The 23,417-nt window shown below is 38.5% G+C and overlaps 1 long non-coding RNA gene across 2 annotated transcripts in view; it reads right to left on the bottom strand.

Annotated features, from left to right (window-relative positions):
* The window catches only part of LOC109389710 (uncharacterized), a 260,783-nt gene that overhangs the window by 13,812 nt on the left and 223,554 nt on the right, over window positions 1-23,417 (bottom strand). Inside the window, exons 2-4 of one of the 2 annotated variants that reach the window (XR_002125445.1) lie at window positions 6,639-6,735; window positions 3,846-3,912; window positions 2,149-2,194 (exon numbers count right to left, since the gene is read on the bottom strand). This is a non-coding gene — a long non-coding RNA (uncharacterized LOC109389710). Of the gene's footprint in view, window positions 1-2,148; window positions 2,195-3,845; window positions 3,913-6,638; window positions 6,736-23,417 lie in introns of those variants that run through there. The other variant, XR_002125444.1, reaches the window with a different exon arrangement.

Below are 23,417 nucleotides of genomic sequence, written 5' to 3'. Positions count from 1 at the left end.
ACTTTCTCTGTAGTCCATTTGGTCATCAGTCTGTTCTGCAGCTTCACTAGTGTGTATGTTGTGGTTAGAACCCTTGCTATGCAGTCAGATGGGTGCATTTTATACTCCACAGGACATAATCGTGTTTTTCTGCTCTAGAGAAAAATCTGATTGTGCCCAGTCCAATGGGTTTTTCAGATGAACGCCCCAAGGCACAGAGTCTCTTTCTTAAAAAGGCTCAAAATACATACACATTTATATTATAAAGTCTATATGACCTAACATTGCGTACATGAAGGGGAAGTCTCTTTGGCTGCAATGACTGAGTGTTCAGCATTCCAAGGATAGGTGAGTGGGTATTTCCTGGGACGAGGGACCCATGTTCTGGGGTAGCTGTAGGGTCTACCTTCTTACCGTATGGAGCAGCAGCTGCTTCTGCTATTGGAAATAAAAGGGAAAATGAATTACGTGTGGTTGTGGAGTCAGAAGCAAAGATGGAAGGTTCCAGGGGTTTGTGGGACTCATAGATCTTCCAATCCTCTTGGCTCTAAAGGACTTGGGGTAAAAGGGGAAGGACACGTTGGAGGTGGCATTCAGGAAAATCCATTTTGCCAAACACGTAAAATCATCCTGTGTGTGCATTCAAAGGAAATGGAAGCCATATGTTTCTGATTCATTTACATGTAATCCATCAAAATATTATTTTGTAAGAGATATTTAATGTCCACAAAACCTGCCAAGCCTTCTTATAAACATTTTTTCCAAGGGACCAGCTGCATTGAGGCAGCTGTATAAGAAGTTATCCTTAAAAAATAGAACTGGTTTCAAAGTTTCAAGCACATTTTAAACTTCCCAAGGGCTGGCTGGCATGATAGTAATAGCACATGCTTTGGCGCTAAACAGACTTGAATTTAAAATCAGGTTTACTTCTTATTAATCATCAAATGTGTGTGTGTGTGTGTGTGTGTGTTTAGTATCTAATTTGTGCTATGCAGAAGACACAATATTGAAATAAGGATATAATACTTGACAAGTGGAATAAACAATATCCCTCTTACTATTAATGTAGTTACTCAGCTTATCTGAGCCTATATTTTCCTATTCTGAGAAATGGAACTAGTAATTCTCACCCTAAAAGGTCTTTAAGAAAATCACTCAGTGTGTAACACAATGCCTGACATACTAAACACACTCCAGCTTCCCTCCATTTTCAGTGTCTTTCCATTTGAAGCCACTTTTCCCCTTCAATCTGTCTGCACACACACCCACACACAAGGCTCCTGCTCCTTTGATACCCACAAAGACCACAATCATTGAAATGCCTCACATATGTTTGGCTCGTTATCCACTAGGTCCAAGTGGCTCCTTTCTCAGAAATGCAAAGTAGTATGCTTTATTTATTTATTTATTTATTTATTTATTTATTTTTTAAGCTGAGCCATCCTGCTGCCTCTTGGCAGCTCAGCGGCTGCTCAGCTCGGGCTGGACTCGAACCGCTGTTGCTCAGAGTTCAAACTCTTGAGTGAGCTCTTAACCAACTGAGCCACTCGGCCGGCCCATGCAAAAGTAGTATGCTTTAAACTAGAACTAAATGACAATTTGTATTGACGATCGTGAAAAAGAAGCACAGAGTCAGAACAAACCGAACTTGTATTTTGGGTTTGCCATTCACAGCCTTTTCATCCTGGTAAAGTTTCTCGACTTCAGGTTCTACACCTGTAAAATGGGATTAAAAGGACCTAATGTGTAGTGTTGCTGTGACAATTAATTGGAATAATACATGGAAGGTGCATAGCCCAATAACGGCCGATCTTATTGCTTCCATAAAAAGTAAATCAACACATTTCATTTCAAGGGTTTAACGTTCAAAACCATAAAATTGCAATCTGCTTGATAGGTCATAACCTGATAAACACTTGAACTGTAGACAATCTGATAAACTCATCAATTCCACCCACAAACATACATACACATATGAGATCGGACAATTAAGTTTACAAACTCATCCTAGAAAAAGTACTCATACCTTATTGCTGAATATATCACCATGGTCACCTTCGAAGTACTCCCCTTGGGAAGCTATGCACCAATGCCAGAGCCTAGTTCACCCTTCAAAGCAATTTTGGAACTCTTTTTCTGGAATGGCCATCAGAGTTGTCATCGTATTACCCTTGATGTCCTGAATGTCATCAAAATGTCTTCCTTTCAATATTTCCTTTATTTTTGGGTAAATAAAGAAGTCATTCGGGGGGCAGATCAGGTGAGTAGGGAGGGTGTTCCAATACAGTTATTTGTTTACTGGCTAAAAACTCCCTCACAGACAATGCCGTGTGAGCTGGTGCATTCACTGCAAGAGCCATGAATTGTTGGTGTAAAGTTCAGGTCACCTAACTTTTTCACTCAGCCTTTTCTGCACTTCCAAATAGTAAACTTTAACTGTGTTCCAGTTGGTACAAAGTCATAATGAATAATTCCTCTGATATCAAAAAAGGTTAGCAACAAGTTAGCGAACCTAATTGTCAGACCTTGTATGCTGCCTCAAAATCGTTTTCTTGGGCCGGCCAAGTGGCGCGTTTGTTAAGAACTGGCTTGGGATGCCAGAGGGCCCCGGTTGGGATCCCACATATGAGGGCCAGTGACACTGCCCTCTACAGCTAAGATGCTGAACAACAGCTAGACCTGGAGCTGGGCTGTTGTGGGTCGCTGGTGACGGCATAGGTTGCAGCCCCTGCTGCAGTGGGCTGCCATGATCTACCATGTGTAGCCGGCAGCCAGTGTGAGCGGCCAGCAGCCGCCATGAGCGGCCATCCAGAGGCCGGCGACTGATCTGCCTCGCCCCAGAAGAGCGCAATGATGGTGCCAGCTTGGGCCAGTGAAGCAAACAACCTCCACAACTAGACTGAAGAACAAAACAACAGCAACTTGTCTGTTCCCCTCCCCCAATTCCCCAATAAAATCTTTTAAAAAAGAAATCCTTTTCTCAGTACTCCATGCAACCTCTACAAATCATTTGGAGCTGGTAAAGTAAGGTACACCAATCTCATCCCTGATGGAATTCATCAGTTTGTATGATCCACTCTTCTGAAACTTCAAGTCTATTCAACAGGCATATATTTAGCACTTATCAGGCACCTGCTCATGGAGTTACAGAGATAAATAAGCTATGACCCTGTCTATCAGGTGTACTACAAGGTAGAATAAATAATTGCTAAATAGAGATATGTATTGCTACAGAGAAGAGGAGCATTAAAGAACTGGAGGAAAGGAGGATATACTTTTTTTATTACTTGTTCACTTTATCCAGAGTGCCTAGCATAGAACTAGCAAACTGGAAAGATCAAAAACTGTTTGCTAAGCAAATAAATGAGACTGATTTGCTGAGCACCTATTGTGTTCATTTGACATCTGTTCGATTAGAGAACAATGCATACTAAGTGGAAAAGTTGGGGGACATCTAACGGAGAGCAGCATTTCAGCTCGATTATAAAGAATAAGACACTTCATGCCAGGGAGAAAGAAGATACTGCAAGCAGAAGCAATGACCTAAACGAATATGAACAAATATATGAAAATTCACAGCCTAAGGACACTCTATGTTTTTATAGGTTTGGAATATATGCATAGTCCAGGCCACCTCCTATGTTTGCACAAACAGAAGAATTACAATGCCCATGTCCAAGTGGAATAAAGAGCTAGGTCAAAGAAAGGTGGTAAAGATGCCAAACAGAGAAGCTGCTATTCGTAGTTTTTTGGACTTCACTAATGCTATTTTTTCCCAGCAGTCACTGCTGCCTGCTTGATCATTAGCACCCGAACATCTTGTTTGTTTCCACCAGACGGAAGTAATATACAATTATGCAAATTACCTTAACTCCAAGTAAGGAATCACAGGCCAGTCAATAACGTTGATGCATTATGAAAGGGCAACTCCTCCTGGAAGAAATAACACAAGGAGCCGATCATAAGCAAACATTTTGAAGCCTGCAGAGGACTGGTCCCTGCAGCGCAATCTATTATCATATTTCCACATAATTAGTTTGTTTTCCACTTGAAATCAGAAAACGATTCGACATTGCCTTCCCTGCCTCAGGATGGCAGAGCATCCAGTGGAATTCTCCAGCGAAGGTTCATATGGTGAATAATTAGTGAGAATTAATCTGTGGAAATTAAAGTTTGGAATATTGTAGAACTCATGAATAGTGCATGGGACAACTGGGTGGAAGAAGAGAAGAGCAGTGCTTGTGGTAGACAATCACAGATGACTGCTGGCAATCCGTTTTTTAATCAGTGCTGCCTAAGCCAGAGGGTTGAATATGGCTACAGGCTGTGGAGGAATAATGTCAAATTTTTACAGGCAGGATAAAGAAACATTGTTGAAGACACCTATCTCTGTGTTCATTTTCAGTCATTTTTATTTGGATGGGATGCTCTGGAAACTGAGGGTTTTTCTCCAAACTACGCTAATGGCATTAACTATTTTAATCCTTGCAACTACCCTGTGTCTTCAACTTTATTATACCCATTTTACTGGGAAACTGGGACTTACAGGGGCACAGTGACGAGCTGGCTGGAGTCAGCAGATTCTAAGTGGAAGCACTGAGATGAAAAAGCAAGTCTTTCTGAATGCAAAACCCAGTAGCTTAATGATAAACAATGGATGGGCTGAAATCAAACTGATGTAGGTTCAAATTCTTAGTCCACCTATGCATCAGTTTCCTCAACTGAAGTGTATATGATGCAGATATTTAATTTATAAAATTGTTTGAGAGTTACATGAAAAGTACATGTAAGTCCTTCACACAGTATCTGGCAAATGGAAGGACACAATGAGTTATATTTATATGAAAATGATAATACAAATAATTTCTCAAAGGTTACTCTGACACTAAAAAATATAAGCATCACATCACGCCTTGCAAATAATCCCCTCAAATGATTTCAGGATCAAGTTGTAATTCCCTCTCTCCTATAGCCTTATGATGGCGGTTTTTCCAAGCTTCTGCTAACCTGAAAATAAATTTCAATGGAAAATTTGCAAGCGATCAGAGTTAATGCCTCCAAATATTAAATGACTGAAAAAAAGAAATGGGACAGCAGGAACACACAGCAGGGGAGCATTTTTTAGAAATAGAAAGCAAATATATTTTTTTGTGGGTTATAGAGTAGTTTTATTTTCCATGGCTGTAGCATACTTAAGCAGTAGTTGCTTATGATTACCAGAATGATATGGTCACCAGAGTTGAAAATAGAGTGAAATTAAAAGAAACAGAGCACATTTTCAAAGGAACAGGTAGTTTATTTTCCCCCAATTATAAATTTAAACCTTATTATAGAAGAAAACTACTGAAAAGTAGAAAGAAAGAAAAAATCACTATAACCTTAACGATTCCCCCCTCCCCCTCGTTAACATTTTTGACATTTTGGTGGTTTCTTCCAATTTTTTTTCTGGACATATTTTTCCATAAGTGTTGTCATACTCTATCTGCAATTTAAATTTTTATTTTTACTTAAAATGGTAAAATAGATACTTTTTACAAAAGTTCTAAAAGCATTTTAGAACATTTTTTTAAAGTAAGACATTATCAATGTACAAAATATTAATTGCTCTCAATACAAGGAATTGTTTTCAGATTCAAAGATCACCTTTTGTTTCTTTATCCGAGAGAGTGGTTTCCAATCCAAATGCACATTTGCCTCTCAGGCATCTGTTCGATTTGGAAGAGGTTTCCAGATTGAGTTGAGAAATGGTCATTACAGTTAAGCTGCAACTTCAATCTTGAAAATGAATGAATGGATCCAGTCCAGTCCTTTGGCTGGGACCCAGTCTTTAAAATCCAGTGGAACAATGAGTATGTGGCTTCACAGCCAGCTGGTATCAGGCTTGGGCAGGGAGAGTGTCAAAATATTAGTGACTTTTTTACATTTGTCAAAGCTGAGGCCAATACAAGAAAGGCAGACAGCTTGCAAATGTGGGTTGTGCACCAAAGGGTTTTTGTGTGTCTGCAATTTTTTTTTTCAGTCTTGCCCACCGGATGTCAACATTTCCTTGCTTTCTGACTACATCTCCAGGAAAGACAGAATGAAATATCTTTTACTTTGAATATGAAAACCACGATAGATTTATCATCAACACATCAGCCATTAATTTATTATACCTGGGCAATGTACTCAGCTGGAATAAAGGGGCCATCAGCATTTCCATGGCAATCTCTCCTTTTCTTTCCTTGGTTTATAACTCATCTGCTTACTCAGTTGTTCCTGAACCTGGCAGGCAAGGTCTCAGTGGGAGAATAAATATATTTATACAAAATGTTTAAGAAAGGATGCCCACATTGAGTTAGAAAAATAAGCATATGCTAGTGCTGTCTGGCACTCTTTGCAATTCCTGTATCTCTCCAAAAAGGAAAAAAATCTACAACTGAACATTTTCATTTTATTTTTAAAAGAAACATTGCTGGCAGCCAACGTGCAATATGGGCTTAATGGGTTTTTGTGTGGGTTTTTTTTCTTTCTTTCTCTCCCTCTCTCCTCTTTATCTTTTTTTTTGAAACACACACACACACACACTCACACACACACACACACACACACACACACACAACTATAAAGAGAATAAGCTCATTGCCTCCCAAATAAAATAAAAGCAATTATTCACATACATAGGTAGCTGAGATGTCTCTTTCTCCATCTCACTTCCATGTTCCTGAGATGAAGGTGGGCTGTTTTGTGCACATGACCGGCTCACATTCCATGCACCTGGTGAGAAACAGAATTGAATCAAACACCTCTAGATCTGTGTCATCTCCTTCTATCATTTCTGAACTGCGTGAGCTTAGACACATAAACCTTGCTAAGACTCAGTTTCCCTCTTTGCAATATGGAGACACTAAATATTCATGTGGAGATGTTATTGTGAATAGTGAGTAGCCCTGGGTCAGGCATTGAATACCCATTTTACACATGATTGCTGCCTTTCTCTTTTTGCTGCATGAGATGAGCTCCATCCATATTAAAGTGGAAGGAGAAGGAAGAAGAAAAAGAGGAAGAGAAGGGGGAAAGAAGGGAAAAGAGGAAAAGAGAAAGAGGAGATGGAAGAAGGGGAAGAAGAGGAGAAGGAGGACAATAGCAGAGCCCGTGGAGCCACTTATAATGATACTGAAAAATAATCAGTAATACTTCTGCAATATTTGCGGCTATGAGGCATTTGTCTTATTGCTGGGTCATTCAAGCTTTGCAGAATTCTAGTGAACTAATTAGTATTATGATTATTCCCATTTTGCTGATGCAAAAACTGAAGGTCTGAAAGATTAAACAACTTGCCCAGAGATACTGTATTTTGAATGGCCAGCCAGACAGAAGGGAAACAATGACGCTGATGATGTTCGACAATGGTGAGCTGTCTCTAAGCACTGTGCTCCTGGAAAACGGCAACGGTCAAGAAATCCCCTTTCCTTTTTATGTTCCCCCAAATGGCTTACTGCGAAGAACCACCCTGCCCTGTGTGTGACGTACGCATGACTCGTGGATGACCCTCTTCTTTATCTATGAAAAGACCAAATGCAGACCTTCTAAATTCCCATTCTTTGTTTCATACAGAACTAACTGGACTTTTCTTCCCATTGACCAATCTAGATAGAATGCCCATAACTTGACGTGACTAAACTTTTCTCAGGGTTCTCCCCTTCCCCCCAGGTCTCTGAACTTTGGTCCACCACTGAGCATGGGGCTGGAAACAACCCCTTCTTAACCGCCAGACCTGAGAGTCCGCTGGCCTCATCAGTGCTCACTCCTCCCTGTAAAAAAAAAAATCCCTTTTCTGTCTGAGATGCTTGCAGATCTTATGGTCAAAGCAGCTTCTATATTGCAATAGTTTCACTGTAATTATTGCAATATTCCTTTTACTTGTTTTTTGGTTTTGTTTTTTTGTTTTTTCTTTAAGCTGAGCCATCCTGTCACCTGTTGGCAGCTCAGTGGCTGCTCAGCTCAGGCCGGGAATCGAACTGCTGTTGCTCAGAGCTCAAACTCTTGAGCGAGCTCTTAACCAACTGAGCCACTCGGCTGGCCCTGCAATATTCTTTTTAGATAAAGCCTCTCCTTACTTAAGTCCAGGCTTGTTTCCATTTGACATGTAATAATACTAATGATTGTTAGCATATGTGCAGTACTTAGAATTAAGCATTTTTACAAGAATCAATAACCTGTATTTGTATGGAGCTACATGGGTACGTTTTTTTAAATGCTTCCCCATCAATTACCCCTTCAAAATGATTCTTCATCATTATTCCCCATTTGAAAAATAAAGCCTGTGAGGATGAGAAATGTCACAGAATCTTGTAAATGAAAGTAAAGGAAGCAGTTCTGGACAAGAATATAAGCCTGCTGTTAACTAGCCCACTATTCTATCACTTACTGCATGAAAACAAGCCAGGCTGGGCTTATGGTAGTTTCAAATAGGCCAGTCTTTTGTGGATTGATGATAAAGGTGGTGAAGTTTAAGCTGTAGGGCTCTTCACTTACAGAAATCACCTCCAAAACCTAATTTTGATTCATAATTGTGTTTTCTTTTCCTTAGAGAGTCCCCACCAACTGCATAATCTTCAAGCCCCATAAAACTCCTAAGAATATTGCCAATGTGCTGTATTTTGAAAAGTATATGCATATGTTTCTACCCTCACAAAATCACTCCTTTCAGGCAGTACAAAGCCAGAGTTTCCACAAAGACAGTTTTTTATTAAAGCCCTGGGTTTCCCAAAGTGTATTCTGCATAATGCTGATTTTATGAGACACTAACGGATGATCCACACACAAAAAAAATTTATTCAAACAAAGAAAAATTATTAAATTAGAAAACCTATTTTTTCTTAATCTGCAGGATTCCTAAGAGCCTTTAATATGTTAACGAATACAGCGATTCTCAAGAATTCTTTTTAAATGGAACAACTACTTGCATTAACATTTCTAAGAACAGCTTTAAGAAATGCTGGATTAAGGAACTGCATCTCCAAGGCACCTCTAAAAGGAAAGATACAATGGGATGTGCTAAAATAAATTAATGAATGACTCTTATACTTTAGGATAAATCAATTAATCAGGTGAATTTTTAGGTTCTTAGCAAGACCCTAATGCCATAGAACACCCTAAAAGGGTCAATTTGGATAGGTAGTCAGACAGGACCTTGAACCTGGGTGATGCCTTGGCGGGTGGGCTAGATGGTACCCCAAGGTGTGTGGAAGCATTTTGTCTATTACAAGAAGCAAACCCAAGAAGGCAGGAGATACTTAAGTGACAGAAGCCCTCCAAAAAGAGGAGGTGGGGTTCAGCAAACATTAGCTTCAGTCATTGAAAGGCAACAACCAGCATGTATACAACACTTTTTAGCTAAAACAATTATTTTAAAAATTCTCATTTGCTTCTTTACTATTAGGAGCTCAGGTTTGGGGAAAGAGTATTGGCTTGAAAGTCCAACAGATATGACTTTGAATACCAGCTCTTCTACATCTAGCTGGTATGAAACTGATCACTTTACCTCCCTGAGCCTGGGTTTCCCCATTTTGAATGTGGAGACAATAATATCTGCCTCAAGAGGTGGCTATAATTCATTGAGAAACTGCCTGTGAAAGAGTAAATTCAGAAACTGATATATAGTAGGGCACTAAAAATATCTGTGGATATCTGGATCTGAACTACGACTCTGGGAGGTAGGTATTTTTTTAACTTCCATTTTGTAGATGAGGAAACAGGCTCAGAGAGATTATATTTCTTGTTCAATGTTACTCAGCAAGAGATCACATGAGCAGAACCTCAAATTCCGAACTACTGATTTTGAACCCTGGCTTCTTTCCACATGCCAAGTGTTTTTTTGTTTGTTTTGTTTTGTTTTGTTTTGTTTCATTTTTCTATAAGTTTGCCTTGGGTCACTCCTATAGAGCATTTGTGAAATAGCTAAAAGATGCCTGAGGGTATAGTCTGCATTTTCTCAGAGAAAGGATCAAAACTGGTCATTTGGCAGATTACAAAGTAAAGTCCAAACTCCTTAGTATCTTAGGAAAGACCGATAGGGTCTGGCTTCTACCTACTTTTCCAGATGCATTCCTTTCCACTTCATCACTTTATACTTTGAGCCCCAATTATACTAAACTTGTATTTCCCAAAATATACCTGCTGTTTCACAGTTTCTTGGATTTCTTCATGCTGCATAAACCTCCCATTTCCTCCCTACCGTTTTTTTCACTAAGATAATGATTACTCTTCATGATTCACTTTAGGTGATTGTCCTGCAAGCTTTCTCTGACCTCCTTAGGCCAGCTTTAAGGTACTCATTATTTGCTTACATAGCAACCTGCCCAAACTTCTATCATAGCACTGATCACACTGGAAGTATACATTTTCATTTATGTATCTCTTCATCTACATAATTGTTTCTTATGGAAGTTTTATTGCAAGAAACAGAAGGCTATTTAAATTCTCTTAAGGCCTCATTGAAATCCAAAAATGAAAATAAACAATCAGGTCTCAGGACATCAAGTGTAGCCCTTCCCAGGGACCAGGGCAGCAGGAATTCATAGACATCCGTATTCCACCATATACGTAACTCAGGGGCTAACTCCCCTAGTACTCATTCCTTTAATTCAAACTTTTCATAAAGAGAAACGGACTCCACTGGGTCAGGTGTCTATCCATAGACCAAAAACTGTCTCCAGAAGAGGGAACAAACTGTTATACACATCTGATCCATCCCTTCCTCAGGGATGTGAGGCACTTCCAAGAAGTAATGTGCAGGCTGGACAAGGACAAGGAGAACTCAAGTATGGGGACAGGATCTTAACCACCTTTATATTCGCACTGGCTAGCATAGTGAGAGAACATTGTGGACACGCTATAAATATAAATGAGAGAGATGACTTTTACCATTTAGAAAGCCGGCAGCCTCCTTGAGTCCAGCCCCCGTCTCTCCAAATAGATGAGACCTTGGGTTACGAGAGATTAATTTCATTTGGCCATCAGGCAGGAGTGCTCACTCGGCAATTTTTAAATGCAAATCCAATTGTGGATTGCTCACAAGGTAATTTTGCCTTATTTTCTTCTTTTTTTGAAAAAATTGACTAGGATGCAATTCCAAAGGATAATGACCACAACCAGTTATATTAAAACGTCAGATATAAAGTAGAAGTAATTATCTGTCCTTCAAGAAAATCTTGATGTATGGAGCCAAAAGCCCATTATATAGTTCATTCATCAACATTTATTCAATACCCACTATGTACACAATATTGTGCTAAATGAATAAGAAGCTTTCAAAGGAAGGTGGAGACCAGCTTCTGCTCGGAGGAAGTATATAGAAAATGGGCTAGAATAGATTGTTTGTGACCACAGAATAGATTAGAGTTAATGAACTCACACTGAACTCAAACAGTACACTTTACTAAGTATGTGAAAGAATAGGAAGAGTTAGCCTGAAAAAGAAAAGATGAAGTAGAAAAACAGTAGCTATTCACTTAACAAATATTTATTAAGCAACAATTATGTACTACACATTGTAATAGGTACCTGGGGGCTTGTTGTGGACCTTGTATTCTATTGCAGGGACATGGGTAATAAGCAAACAAATACAATAATTTCATATAGAGTTATCTGAGAAATACAACAAGGTGGTTCAATAAAAGTGATATATTGCTTTAACATGGTTTCTTTAGATATGGAAGCCAGGAATCACTTCTCTGAACTGAATCCTACATGATAAGGAGGAACTAAGCATGAAGAAGTTTCTAGGCTCAAAGAATAGCAAGTGCAAAGTGCCTGAAAATTAATGAACTTAGTATTCAAGGAACAGAAAGAATACCTATGAGGTTAGCATGAATGATAGAAGAGTGAACGTAAATATTTTAGAATTGGGGCTTAGGCAACTGAATAGTGGTGCCATTAACTGTCATGGAGATGAGTTTGGTGGGAAAAATCAAGTTTATGTTGTGGGAGGTAAAGTTTGAGATGCCTAGTGTAAATACTAAGTAGACATAAAATAAATATGTCTGCCGCTCAGATAAAGGTCAAGGTTAAGTTATGGACATATAGAAGATACTTAAAGCCATGGGAATTATAGCTATCTTCAAGTGCTTGCAGAAAGATAAAGTAGACCTATTTGCAGTTGTTTGTGGCAGTAATACCCAGACATTGGCTGCTTAATAAAGCATTTTGAAAATATAAATGTCCTGTTCCATTCCAAAGGTTTTTTACTTAGTAGGTCTGAGATTTCTATCCATGGTACAGTAAGCCGTAGGGTATGTGTTTTGTTAATTTCCCCAAGTGAATCTGAGGTAGAGAAACTCTGCTTTAAGAGAAGAGTTAGGATAACGGGATAAGTGAATAAAGTTAATACACTCCAGTGCTTCAGCAAGGATTGCAAGAGATTTTTTAGAATCCCTGTGGTAACAACAGAGGGCTTGAACTAAAATATACTTTGGATATCATTTCTTTGCCTTGGTTCTCTAGCTTAGAACACTATTTTGGCTATAACTTTGCAATTCCTCATACAGTATACGTGGTCTCTTCATGAAACCCTGTGTTAGGGAGGAAGAAGTCTACCCCCTTCCCTTCCTGAGTTCTTGTGCCTGTACTACTAATAAAATTGACACAAGACCAGATGAACAGGAGAAAAACCAATTTAATACATGCACATGGGAGATCATAAATGATGCTCAGATAAATGATCAAAGCAGGAAGCTTTTTATAATATTTACATAAGAAACAATACATTTGTAAGGATTGGACAGGACAAAGAAACTTAGGTTTGGGTGCTCATTTGTGAGGAATCTAAGCAAAGTTTTGGCTTGGGTAGTAAATGAGTAAAGAAATAACTAAGTTTGTTTATACATGTTTTCGGCCCTGAATTCCTAAACCCTGGTGATAAGGATGTCTCTCTTAGTGCCCATCCCATCCCTCTAGCAAGGAAGAGCACCTTTCACAGGGGAGGTTTATTTTCTGCCTTCAAGGAGACAAAAGAGGACCAACATATCCTTCTTGCACCTGCTGCTTTTCAAGTAACTTGAATTTAAAATAATCAATATGCTATTAGGGCATATTTTAGGGTGGCCTACCCCCTGCCCCAACACTTATCATTCCCTTTGAATATCTTTTCTATAGATGACATGAAGGCTTTATGCAAAAGTCCTAATGCAGGAGTCAGCAAACTTTTCCCAAGGGATCAGAAATTATTTTAGGCACTGCAAGCTACATAGTCTCTGTCACAATTACTCAACTTTGCCCTTGCAGTGAGAAAACAGCCATAGACAATATGTAAATGAATGAACATGTCTGTGTTCCAATAAAACTTTACTTAAAAAATCAAGAAGTGAACAGGGTTTGGCCAGCGGGGCCACAGTTTGCCAACCCCTGATCTAATGGGTGGTGCAAGGTATGAGAAAGGTCTGCAGTGGTAGCCTTTATGTATAGAGGATGGTGAAAGCCTGGATTTATCAGAGCCTCTTTTTCATTGCTCTTAAACAACTGCTATATTTTATGAAATTTTGGCAGCAGGAAATAAGGTAAGGTTAGATAGTTGACTTCAGACTGAGGTTGAAGGCTACATTGTCTCTCCTGACAATGCTCTCGCTGCATATTACACACTGTGGATTGCCATTATGTTAGGAAAATGTTTGAAGCCGGGAAGTGATAGACTACTGAGATGTACTACTCCTTAGTTATGTGGCTTGGACAAGTAACTAAGCTTCATAAGTCTGAATTCTTCTATAAAGTGAGGATAATAATAGGACATATCTTACTGGTTTATTGTGATGATCAAGTGACATCATAAATGAAAGACAGCACATTCCCTAACAGAGCAAATATTCTAAATTCGTAATTAGATGTAGATCCAATTGTACATTTAAGCATATAAGGTCATAAGTAGAGCTATTGGTATATGAATAAACATAGCAGCATGGGAATAAATATAGACATGAATAATGGTGAAATAGTGAGCTCCTGGCCACTGGATGGGTTCAAGCGGAGGCTGGGTACTCATGATTTATAAAATGAACACGTTGGATCAGAAAAATGCTCTGAGGATCTGATTATATATTTGCAAGCTAAGGCATTGTTTGATACTTTCAATTAAGGTTTCCTGTCAGGGCTAGGTTGAATGTTTTGCAACTTAAGGAGGCAACATGCTACAGTGGGAAAAGCATGGACTTTCACATCAAACAGGCGTGAGTCTGAAATTTCAGCTCTGCTACAATACCCCCTATACTATTCCATGTGTCACCCCAAATGAGGTTACCATCTTAAGTTTTTCCCTTCATTCTTTCATTTTCTTCATCTGGAGCAACATTAAGTTTATATCAAGTGCTCACTGACATTGCACTGGCATCTGAACTCTCAGATGTGACATACAAAAACTTGAATGTGTAGACATGCTAATCAGAAGGGAAATGTCAAATCTGCATACATTTCAAGTGACCCAACAATATTTACCTTCCAGCTAAGTCTCCTGTTTTACTGACAATTGCCTCATTGAGGAAATGACTCATTCAGCATACCAAGCCCCACTCCATAGAACTTTACCTCAGACTGGTTTGAAAGCCTCAAAAAGATGAATGTCACTGGCCTGCACTTAGTAACAAACCTAATTCGATTTGACAAATGATGTTGATTTTGAAGGGGTCACTAACCATTAGAACTGCCGAGGACAAAGAGTGCCTTGGAGGTAGATAAAAATGGAATGTTTAAAGAGTTTGGTATGCAAATTTTCTTTCTACCTGTCAGGAGTGTGTAAAAGATTGGGATAGAGAGCTGGTAGTAAGGCCATACCCAGGACTGATGACCGCTTGACAACAGTCCTTAGCTGCTGCAGAGACCTTTTGTAAAGCACAATCCATCATCTGCGGCTCTCGCCTCTCCAGGTGGAGGGTTAGGTAAGCATGCTTCCACAAGGAGTTTCCAGGTGCTCCACTTTTCCATCTCTCAGATCCCCTTCTCCACAGCCATCAAAGAAACTAAGAGATCAAATCCAGCTTTACCAGGAATACCAACTCCCAAATTAGCGAGTAACCTCTCAAGGGGCAGAAAAGAGATTAAATGGATCTTCTTGAAGGTAAAACTGACTTCCTCCAGGAATATGAGCATTGCACAGCCGCAGGGCCACCTTCTGTCTCTCTTACCCATAGGAAAGCCTTCGTCTCTGTAACTGCTCACTCTCCCTTTTAACTAAAGACTTTATTTTGTTTTGTTTGTTCTTTTTTTAAATCATAGTATCCTTAAGGAACATTGTGCCCTCATTTATGCCCCAAAGAGTGACTGCAACTTAGTATTTGTTCCCTGGGAAATGTCTTTGTCTTTTTGGTGGCCTCACAGCCCCGTTTTCCCCTATACTCTGTGCCATGTGGGGGCAATGCTCTACCCCTTGTTTTGGTGGAAGGGTTCTCAAACGTCGCCATGGAGATGAAGGCTTTGCCCCCTCCTTATTCTCTCTCCCAGCCGGAACCTGAACTGAAGTAGGTTTCCTCACATAGGGCAGAAGTAAGGAGATCATAATATTCCTGTGCTTTTCCATTGCATCCCAGTGTCTGCAGTAGTGCAGACGTTACAGGTGTTAATCTCACTCACAGTATTGTGTTTCTTACACTTAGTTTATGATTATCAGACTGGTCATGGGGGGCTTTGCGAGCTGTGGTGAGAACATTTGGCACTGCCCTGAGTGAGACAGAAAGCCAGTGGAGAGTTCTGAGCAGTTTCTTATTTTACAACTTGAGGATACCAATATGCCCTCAGAGGGTCATTGTGAAATAATGTATGTACAGCACATAGCACAAAGCCCGTTACATAACTGGTATATAATAAATGTTAGCTACTGCTGTTATGAACATTAAATTCATAGCCTCTTCTCCATGGCCTTTTCATCATATTTTACTTCATTTCTCTTTCCTTTGGTGGAAGAGAGGGCACATAATAAATCGAAATGATGCCCTTGGTCTTGTAATACTGATATATACTTATGAATAGTCTAACAAAAAACCAACAGTTCCAGACTGCACATGCTTTTAGCCACTGAACCAAAGCCAGATTCCTTATTTTTAATATCTGCATGACAGGAGCTAAAAGAACATCTTGTGACTGAAGGAAAGTTAAAGCTGTGTATGATTGGCCTTTGCCCATTAATTCAATCAACAAATGTACATGGAATATGTCTATAAAGTACTATGGCACTGAATCCAAAAGTCCTGGTTCAAATGTCAGCTCTGCTGTTGAATGTGTCACTGTGAGCTTGTCCCTTGATTTCTCCAAGTCTATTTCCTCATCTTCAAAATGGGAATACTTCAGGAGGGACTTCGTTATAGGAATTTAAAAAGATGAAGTAAAATAAGACAGTATGTCTTGGTGGGAGAGCTCATAAAATAATAATACAAAAAAATGTGTCCATTATGTGGGCATCCATCATCTTCCTAAATAAACTAAGTGACAATTAGAAAAAGATTGGTTCAAAGTTCTACCATTTTGGAAAATTTAATTTCAACAGTTCAGCACCAGTTAGTAAAAGTACTGTGCTGGTCCCTGAGGACATACATCTGAATACCTTCTGGCTCAGCTGGGGACCTTTGGGACATTGTCACAACCCAGCAAAGCACACTGGGGAACACGTGAAAGAGAATTCTCCAGTTATAACCTGGGTTCATGAAATAGCTACCAAACTATCCCACTTCCAAGCCAAGAGTTTGCTTACTTTCATTATAGCTAACCCTTACAATAATTCTATAAAATAAGCATTGTTTCTATTTTCAGATGAGAAACAGTCTCAGTAAAGCAAAGTCACGTGTCCAATGTTTTCCAGTTGGTAAATCATAAGATCAAGTTCTCATTTCATTTAGCTTTGGCAAATCTTTGTATAGCACCTACTCTGAGTAAAATACTTTTACAGATGCTGGGGTTATAACAGTGGGCAAAACATTCCTGACCTCTTGGAACTTATGTTCAAGATTTGAACCCAGATCTGACTTGCTCCAAATCCTTAATCTTTCCACCAAACCCAGTGCTTTATTGCATTGGTGCTGTCTGGGGAAGTGAACCTGACCCCAATTCAATGAGTTATGATGTTCCCATTATGCCATTTTCATTCCCTTTATGATTTAATCAGAACACTTTCTTAAATTAAAATATAGCTTAGTCATGCATATGATCTTTTTCCCAAAAACATTTTTCCCCCATGGGGCTGTCAGTTTTGCAAATGGACTTGATTTAAACAGATATTTTATCCAGAAATAAATTGAATTAACAATTTAAAATGCAGAACAGAAAAGGCTGCCAGTGTGCTAATAGCTCCATTTCCCTGATTAAGAGGGCTTTCTCCAAGATGGTATAAAGGATAGAGCCCCCTTTGCCCTAAAATTCATTTGGACAATAGTCTTTGAAGAGATAGATTCTAGAAAAACTTTGTCTTGTCTGAGGAACAGACATTCATCCCAGGTCCTGCTATATACTAATCTTCAAAAATATTATTTTGCACATGTATTTTGGTCATAAGCTTTTGTGGTTTTCTATACTTACAGAATACAAATTCCTAACCCGTAAGGCTGTCACTCAAAGTCACAATTTTTTCTATAGCTTCTTTAGTCTTATTCCTTCCCCTGTTACTTCACTAAGTCCTGGGAGGCAGCAAATTGGAGTTTGGAGTTCCACTCTGCTATTTAGTAGAGGTGTTGTTACTTTAGCCAAGTCACTTCACCTCTCCAAGTTTCTATTTCTTCTTTATCTATTTTTCAAAGAGAGACAGTGAAAATTGTCCTCTCCTCTTACATCCAAGGAGAATCTCAGATGAAGCAAAGTATTTTGTAAACTGTAAAGCACAATACACAGCCCACCTTGCAGTATCTGTGCTCCACCCATAATGATGGGCTCTTCTTCCCATACACCACTATTTACATTTCTCTTAGAAGTTATTTCTCCTTTTCCAGAACATGCATGCTCTCTCCTCCCTACCTATCTAAATAAGAGCTTGCCCTTTAATCAGAAGCCTGATCTCCTAAAAGAAGTCAATTTTTCTGCCCTAGCCTTCAAGAACCTCCACTGACCTGCCATGATTTTTTTACTTGGGACTTGGTCTTTGCTGCCTTAATGCTGTCATTCTTCAATATCTCACCAATTAGTTTGTAAACCCCAATGAGGGAGAGGTTGAATTTTACATTAATTAATATTAATAATTCATATTTAACTAACATTTATTGAATGCCTATGATGTGGCTGCTCTGTATCAAGGACAATCGTAGGTAATTTCATGTTTGCTATCTCGTTTAGTCCTCATAAGATAAATACTGTGATTATTAACATTTTACACATACAGAGATGGAGATTCAGAGGAGTTACTCTTCATCTTATGGCTGGTAAGTTGCAGAGCTGAAAACTGATTCCTGGACAGATTTCAAAGCCCATGTTCTTTCCGCCAAATTATGCCATCTCTTTTATTAAGTGTCGGCTGATGCCCATCCTGATCCTAATGATGGTAGGTAACTGGGGCATCAAATGGGGTCTCTAGTAGCTCAGAGCACTAACCATCTGGACCTGATTATAATTGACCATACGGATTCATATCTGACTATTCATCCTACAAATGTATATTGCTCTGTCTTTTAATTTTTTTTACATAGGTTAAGCACATAAAAAGCAAAGGAAATGATGTAGATAAAATCTATAATCCAAAACTTAAATGTTCCTCATACAATTGTTATAATTATACATATATTTACTTCCTTGTGCCCTAGTTTCCTCATATGAAAAATGACAATACCATTACCAACCTTACAGGGTAGTGCAAATATCAACTGAGACATAGAACCTGAAATCTGCCTTAGTAGTTGTTATAATAATAGTGGAAAATACACAGGAATTATGTCCAATAATTTAGTGCTTCTGCCAATATCAGACGAATATTCACTTTGTAAAATCTCTGAATAGAGAATAACTTAAGCAATCTAAGAGAACACAGAAACTTGTATGGAAACAAAAATGGTTAAAACTACTTATAAAAAAGTAAACTCTTCATAGAAATCTTTAAGAATTTTTAAAATCTGCACTCTAATGTGCTTTCTGTTACTAGACTATTTCTAATAAAAAACTGTGAGAAATAAATTTCTCTTGTTTAAGCCACATAGTCTATTGTATTCTGTTATAACAGCCCAAACTGACTGAGACACCCTACTTCTCCTGCCTCAATTTGCCAATAGCATACACAGGGTGTTTACTTAATAATTTTAAATATGTAAGTAAATTTCACAACAACACATTAAAAAATGGCCCCTGTAGCCTCCTAGACAATATATAAACCTACATTGAGCTTTTCCATCCTATCTGCAATAGCCAACACATGTCTTATGTACATATAAAAAAGTACACACAAGAATTTCTTTCACCTTCCTTTCTAGAAGCTTAAGTAAAACATTTTAATTGGCTTGGAGAAGGTTTTTAAGCAAAGGTAACATAATCAGAACTTTGCTATAGGAAAATTAGCATGGTGAGTTATGTGTAGGATCAAACAAAGGAGGGAGTGAGAACTGGGGAAATTCTCATTATTAGAACTCTAATGGAAAATGTGACATGAGAGTCAAAACAAGCAAGAAACAAAAGACGGAGCTGGAGTACCACCCAGCCGCCTCTGAGGACAACACACCCAAAGAGCAGGCTGGGCAAGCACCGAAGCCCTGTTAAAGCGATTCCTACTCTTAGGGTCAGCCTTGCACAATAGCTCCTCCACTGTAATCATGGCCAGTCCTCACTCAATCAGTCCAAGCGTCATTCCCTCTCACTGATGTGAAAGCAGTAACTAAGGCTTAACCACAATAGGAGAGAACACGCAACCAGCTCAGGTGACCAGGGAGACTGTTGCTCTGGGGCCTACAGGACACCTACTACATAAGGCCACTCTACTAAGACCAGAAGATATAACAGTTCTACCTAATACACAGAAATAAACACAGGGAGACCCCAAAATGGGGAGACAAAGAAATATGTCCCAAAATAAAGAACAGAACAAAGCTCCAGAAAAAGAGCTAAACAAAATGGAGACAAGCAGTCCATCAGATGAAGAGTTCAAAACACTGGTTATAAGTGATGCTAGTGATTTCAATGAGAACTTCAACAAAGAGCTAGGAAACATAAAAATGGAGATAAAAAACATAATAAAGAACCAGTCAGAAATAAAGAATACAAAAACTGAAATGAAGACTACATTGCAGGGAATCAACAGTAGGTTAGAGGAAGCAGAAGATCCAATCAATGATTTAGAATGTAAAACAGCAGAAAACACCCAATCAGAACAACAAAAAGAAAAAAGAATCCAAAAAAATGAGGGCTTAAGGGGCCTATGGGAGAACATCAAACTTACCAACATTAGCATCATAGGAGGACCAGAAGGAGACAAGTGAGCAAAGAATTGAAAACCTTTTTGAAGAAATGATGAAATGATGAAATGATGAAAACTTCTCTAACCTGTGAAGAAAATATACATACAAGCCCAGGAAGGGCAGAGATCTCAAGTGAGATGGACCCAAAAAGTCCCACACCAAGATACATCCTAATTAAAATGCCAAAGGTTAAAGACAAAGAGAGAATCTTAAAGGCAGCAAGAGAAAGCAATTAGTTACCTAAATGGGAGCTCCCATAAGACTGTCAGCTGATTTCTTAACAGACACTTTGCAGGCTATAAGGGATTGGCGCAAAATATTCAAAGTGATGAAAAGCAAGGACCTACAACCAAGATCACTCTACCCAGCAAAGTTATCATTTAGAATCAAAGGATAGATAAAGAGCTTCCCATATAAGAAAAAGCTGAAGGAGTTCATCACCACCTAACCAGTATTACAAAAAATGTTAGGGGGACTTCTTGAAGAGGAAGAAGAAGGAGGAGGAGGAGAAGGAGGAGGAGGAGGAGGAGGAGGAGGAGGAGGAGGAAGAAGAAGAAGAAGAAGAAGAAGAAGAAGAAGAAGAAGAAGAAGAAGAGACCAACAATATGAATAATAAAATGGCAATAACTACATATCTATCAACAATTACATTAAATGTGAATGGATCAAATCCTCTAATCAAAAGATGTAGGATGGCTGAATGGATAAGAAAACAATATCCATACATATGCTGCCTACAAGTCTCACTTCAGATTGAAAGACACACACAAACTGAAGTAAAGGGGTGGAATAAGATATTTCATGAAAATAGAAACAAAAAAATTGGGGATAGCAGTACTTATTCCTGACAAACTAGACTTTCAAACAAAAGCTATAACAAGATACAAAGGAAAATCCAGTAATATCACTTCTGGGTATTTAGTCAAAGAAACCCAAAACACTAATTTGAAGGGATATGTGCATCCATATGTTCATTGCAGCATTATATACAATAGCCAAAATATGGAGGCAGTCTGGGTGCCCACTAATGGATGAATGGATAAAGAAGAGATGGTACATATATACAATGGAGTATTACTCAGCATTAGCTGAGTAAAAACATAAAAAGAATAAAATTTTGCCATCTGCAATAACATGGATGGACCTAGAGGGTACTGTGCTGAGTGGAGTAAGTCAAACAGAGAAAGACAAATGCTATATGATTTGACTTATATGTGCATTCTAAAGAACAAAATAAACAAATAAAACAGAAACAAACTTATAGATACAGACAAGATTTTGATGGCTGCCAGATGGGAGGCAGGCGGAAGTGGTAGGTGAAAAAAGGTGAAGGGAGTAAAAAGTACAAATTGGGAGTTACAAAATCGTCATGGGAATGTAAAGCTCAGCATAAAGAATATAGTTAATAATGTTGCAATAACTATGTATGGTGTCAGATGAGTACTAGATTTAGTGGGGTGATCACTTCATAAGTTATATAAATGTCAAATTGCTATGTTGTACACCAGAAATAAAAAAAGATTAAAAAAATAAAATAAATAAATAAATGTTTTTAAAAGAAAGAAAAGTACATCCTAGCTAACTGTGTTTTTTATTTGTTTGTTTGTTTGTTTGTTTGCCTGTGTCCCAGAATTAGAAGCACATAAAGTAGACCTGAAACCAACCTTCAGCTTGAAGTCCAGCTCAGCCAGGCCCACGGCATCCCACTAAAAACAAGTAGAGCTATATCCACACCTACAAATCCTTAGCAAGAAATTAATGCTTATTTTTGTAAGCCATTGCATTTTGGAGTAATTTATTATATAGACTTATGTGAAACATATTCATACATTTAGTTTATATTCTACCTAATAATTCCAGTACCTGAAATTTTGAGAGTTGAATCTAATTCTACTATCTATAGTCTGCTGGCTCTTTGATGTGCATTTTCTTCTGTGTTATGACTTTTTTTAACTGTTAATTTATATTCTTTGAGATTTTAGGTATTCATTGAGGCCTAGTTTGAGGAGTTCTGCGAAGAATAGTCACATGTGTTTCTTCTGCCAGGCATTTGGATACTATAAATCCAGAACTCTAAATTCCCAAATTGAGATTTTTTTTAACAACTCAGGTAATGCCGATTTGGGCTATAAATTTTAATAATAGCTATTTTGTAGCTAAAATTCTTACAACAGATTGATTTTATCTCCAATGAACACAAAATACTAAAACAAGCACTTTTCCTTGCTGTCTCCTCAAGATTAGGAAATCTGGGCTTCACCAAAGGATGCACTGAGAGATATCCTCAGTTCTAAAAGATGGAAACAGGGTGCCTTATATTAGACTTCCTGGACCATAGGCTTGATGTCTAGTCCACAGTGCCTTTCAAAGTCATACAAATTAAGGTATTCAGTATTGACCAACTACCTTCAGAGCAAAAGCAATATGCAGTGCTATGCTTCTTTCTGGGTTTCTTTTTTTTTTTTAGCCGTTTGCAGCAGCCCAGCTCCTGGTAGAGCTGTTGTTCACCATCTTAGCTATAGAGGGCACAGTGTCACTGACCCCCAAGTGGGAATAAAACCGGTGACCCCGTTGCTCAGAGCTCGCACTCCCAAATCATCTCTTAACCAGCTAAGCCACTTGGCTGCCTCCTGGGTTTCTATTTTCATGTTGATTTTGACCTCTTTTCTTGCTAGCTAGTTAGTTTATTTTAAAAGACACATACAATCTAGAACTTCTATTTTTTTTCAGCAAGAGGGTCAGTTAGGTTATCTAATCAGCCATATACCTAGAAATAGACTTTTCCACCTGCACTGTCTTTCATAAATTTCTTGAAATACGCCACCTCTCCTCAGCTCTTTGTGTTATTCATTCAATCATTCACGCAATTAATATTTATTAAGTGCCTACCAGATACCAAACACTTTTTCTAGGTTCTGGGAATACAATAAGTGAACAAGGCAGAATAAATCATTATGGGCTAATAGTTTGTCTTTTTATTTAATTCTTTACTATAATTTTATTAAAGTAAAGAAAGAAAAGGGAAATAAACATGAGTAGCCAATCAGCCAATGTTAA

The sequence above is a fragment of the Hipposideros armiger genome, unplaced genomic scaffold (genome assembly GCF_001890085.2).
Source record: "Hipposideros armiger isolate ML-2016 unplaced genomic scaffold, ASM189008v1 scaffold_240, whole genome shotgun sequence".
Lineage (NCBI taxonomy): Eukaryota > Metazoa > Chordata > Mammalia > Chiroptera > Hipposideridae > Hipposideros > Hipposideros armiger.
This window is presented reverse-complemented; position numbering and strand designations above follow the sequence as displayed.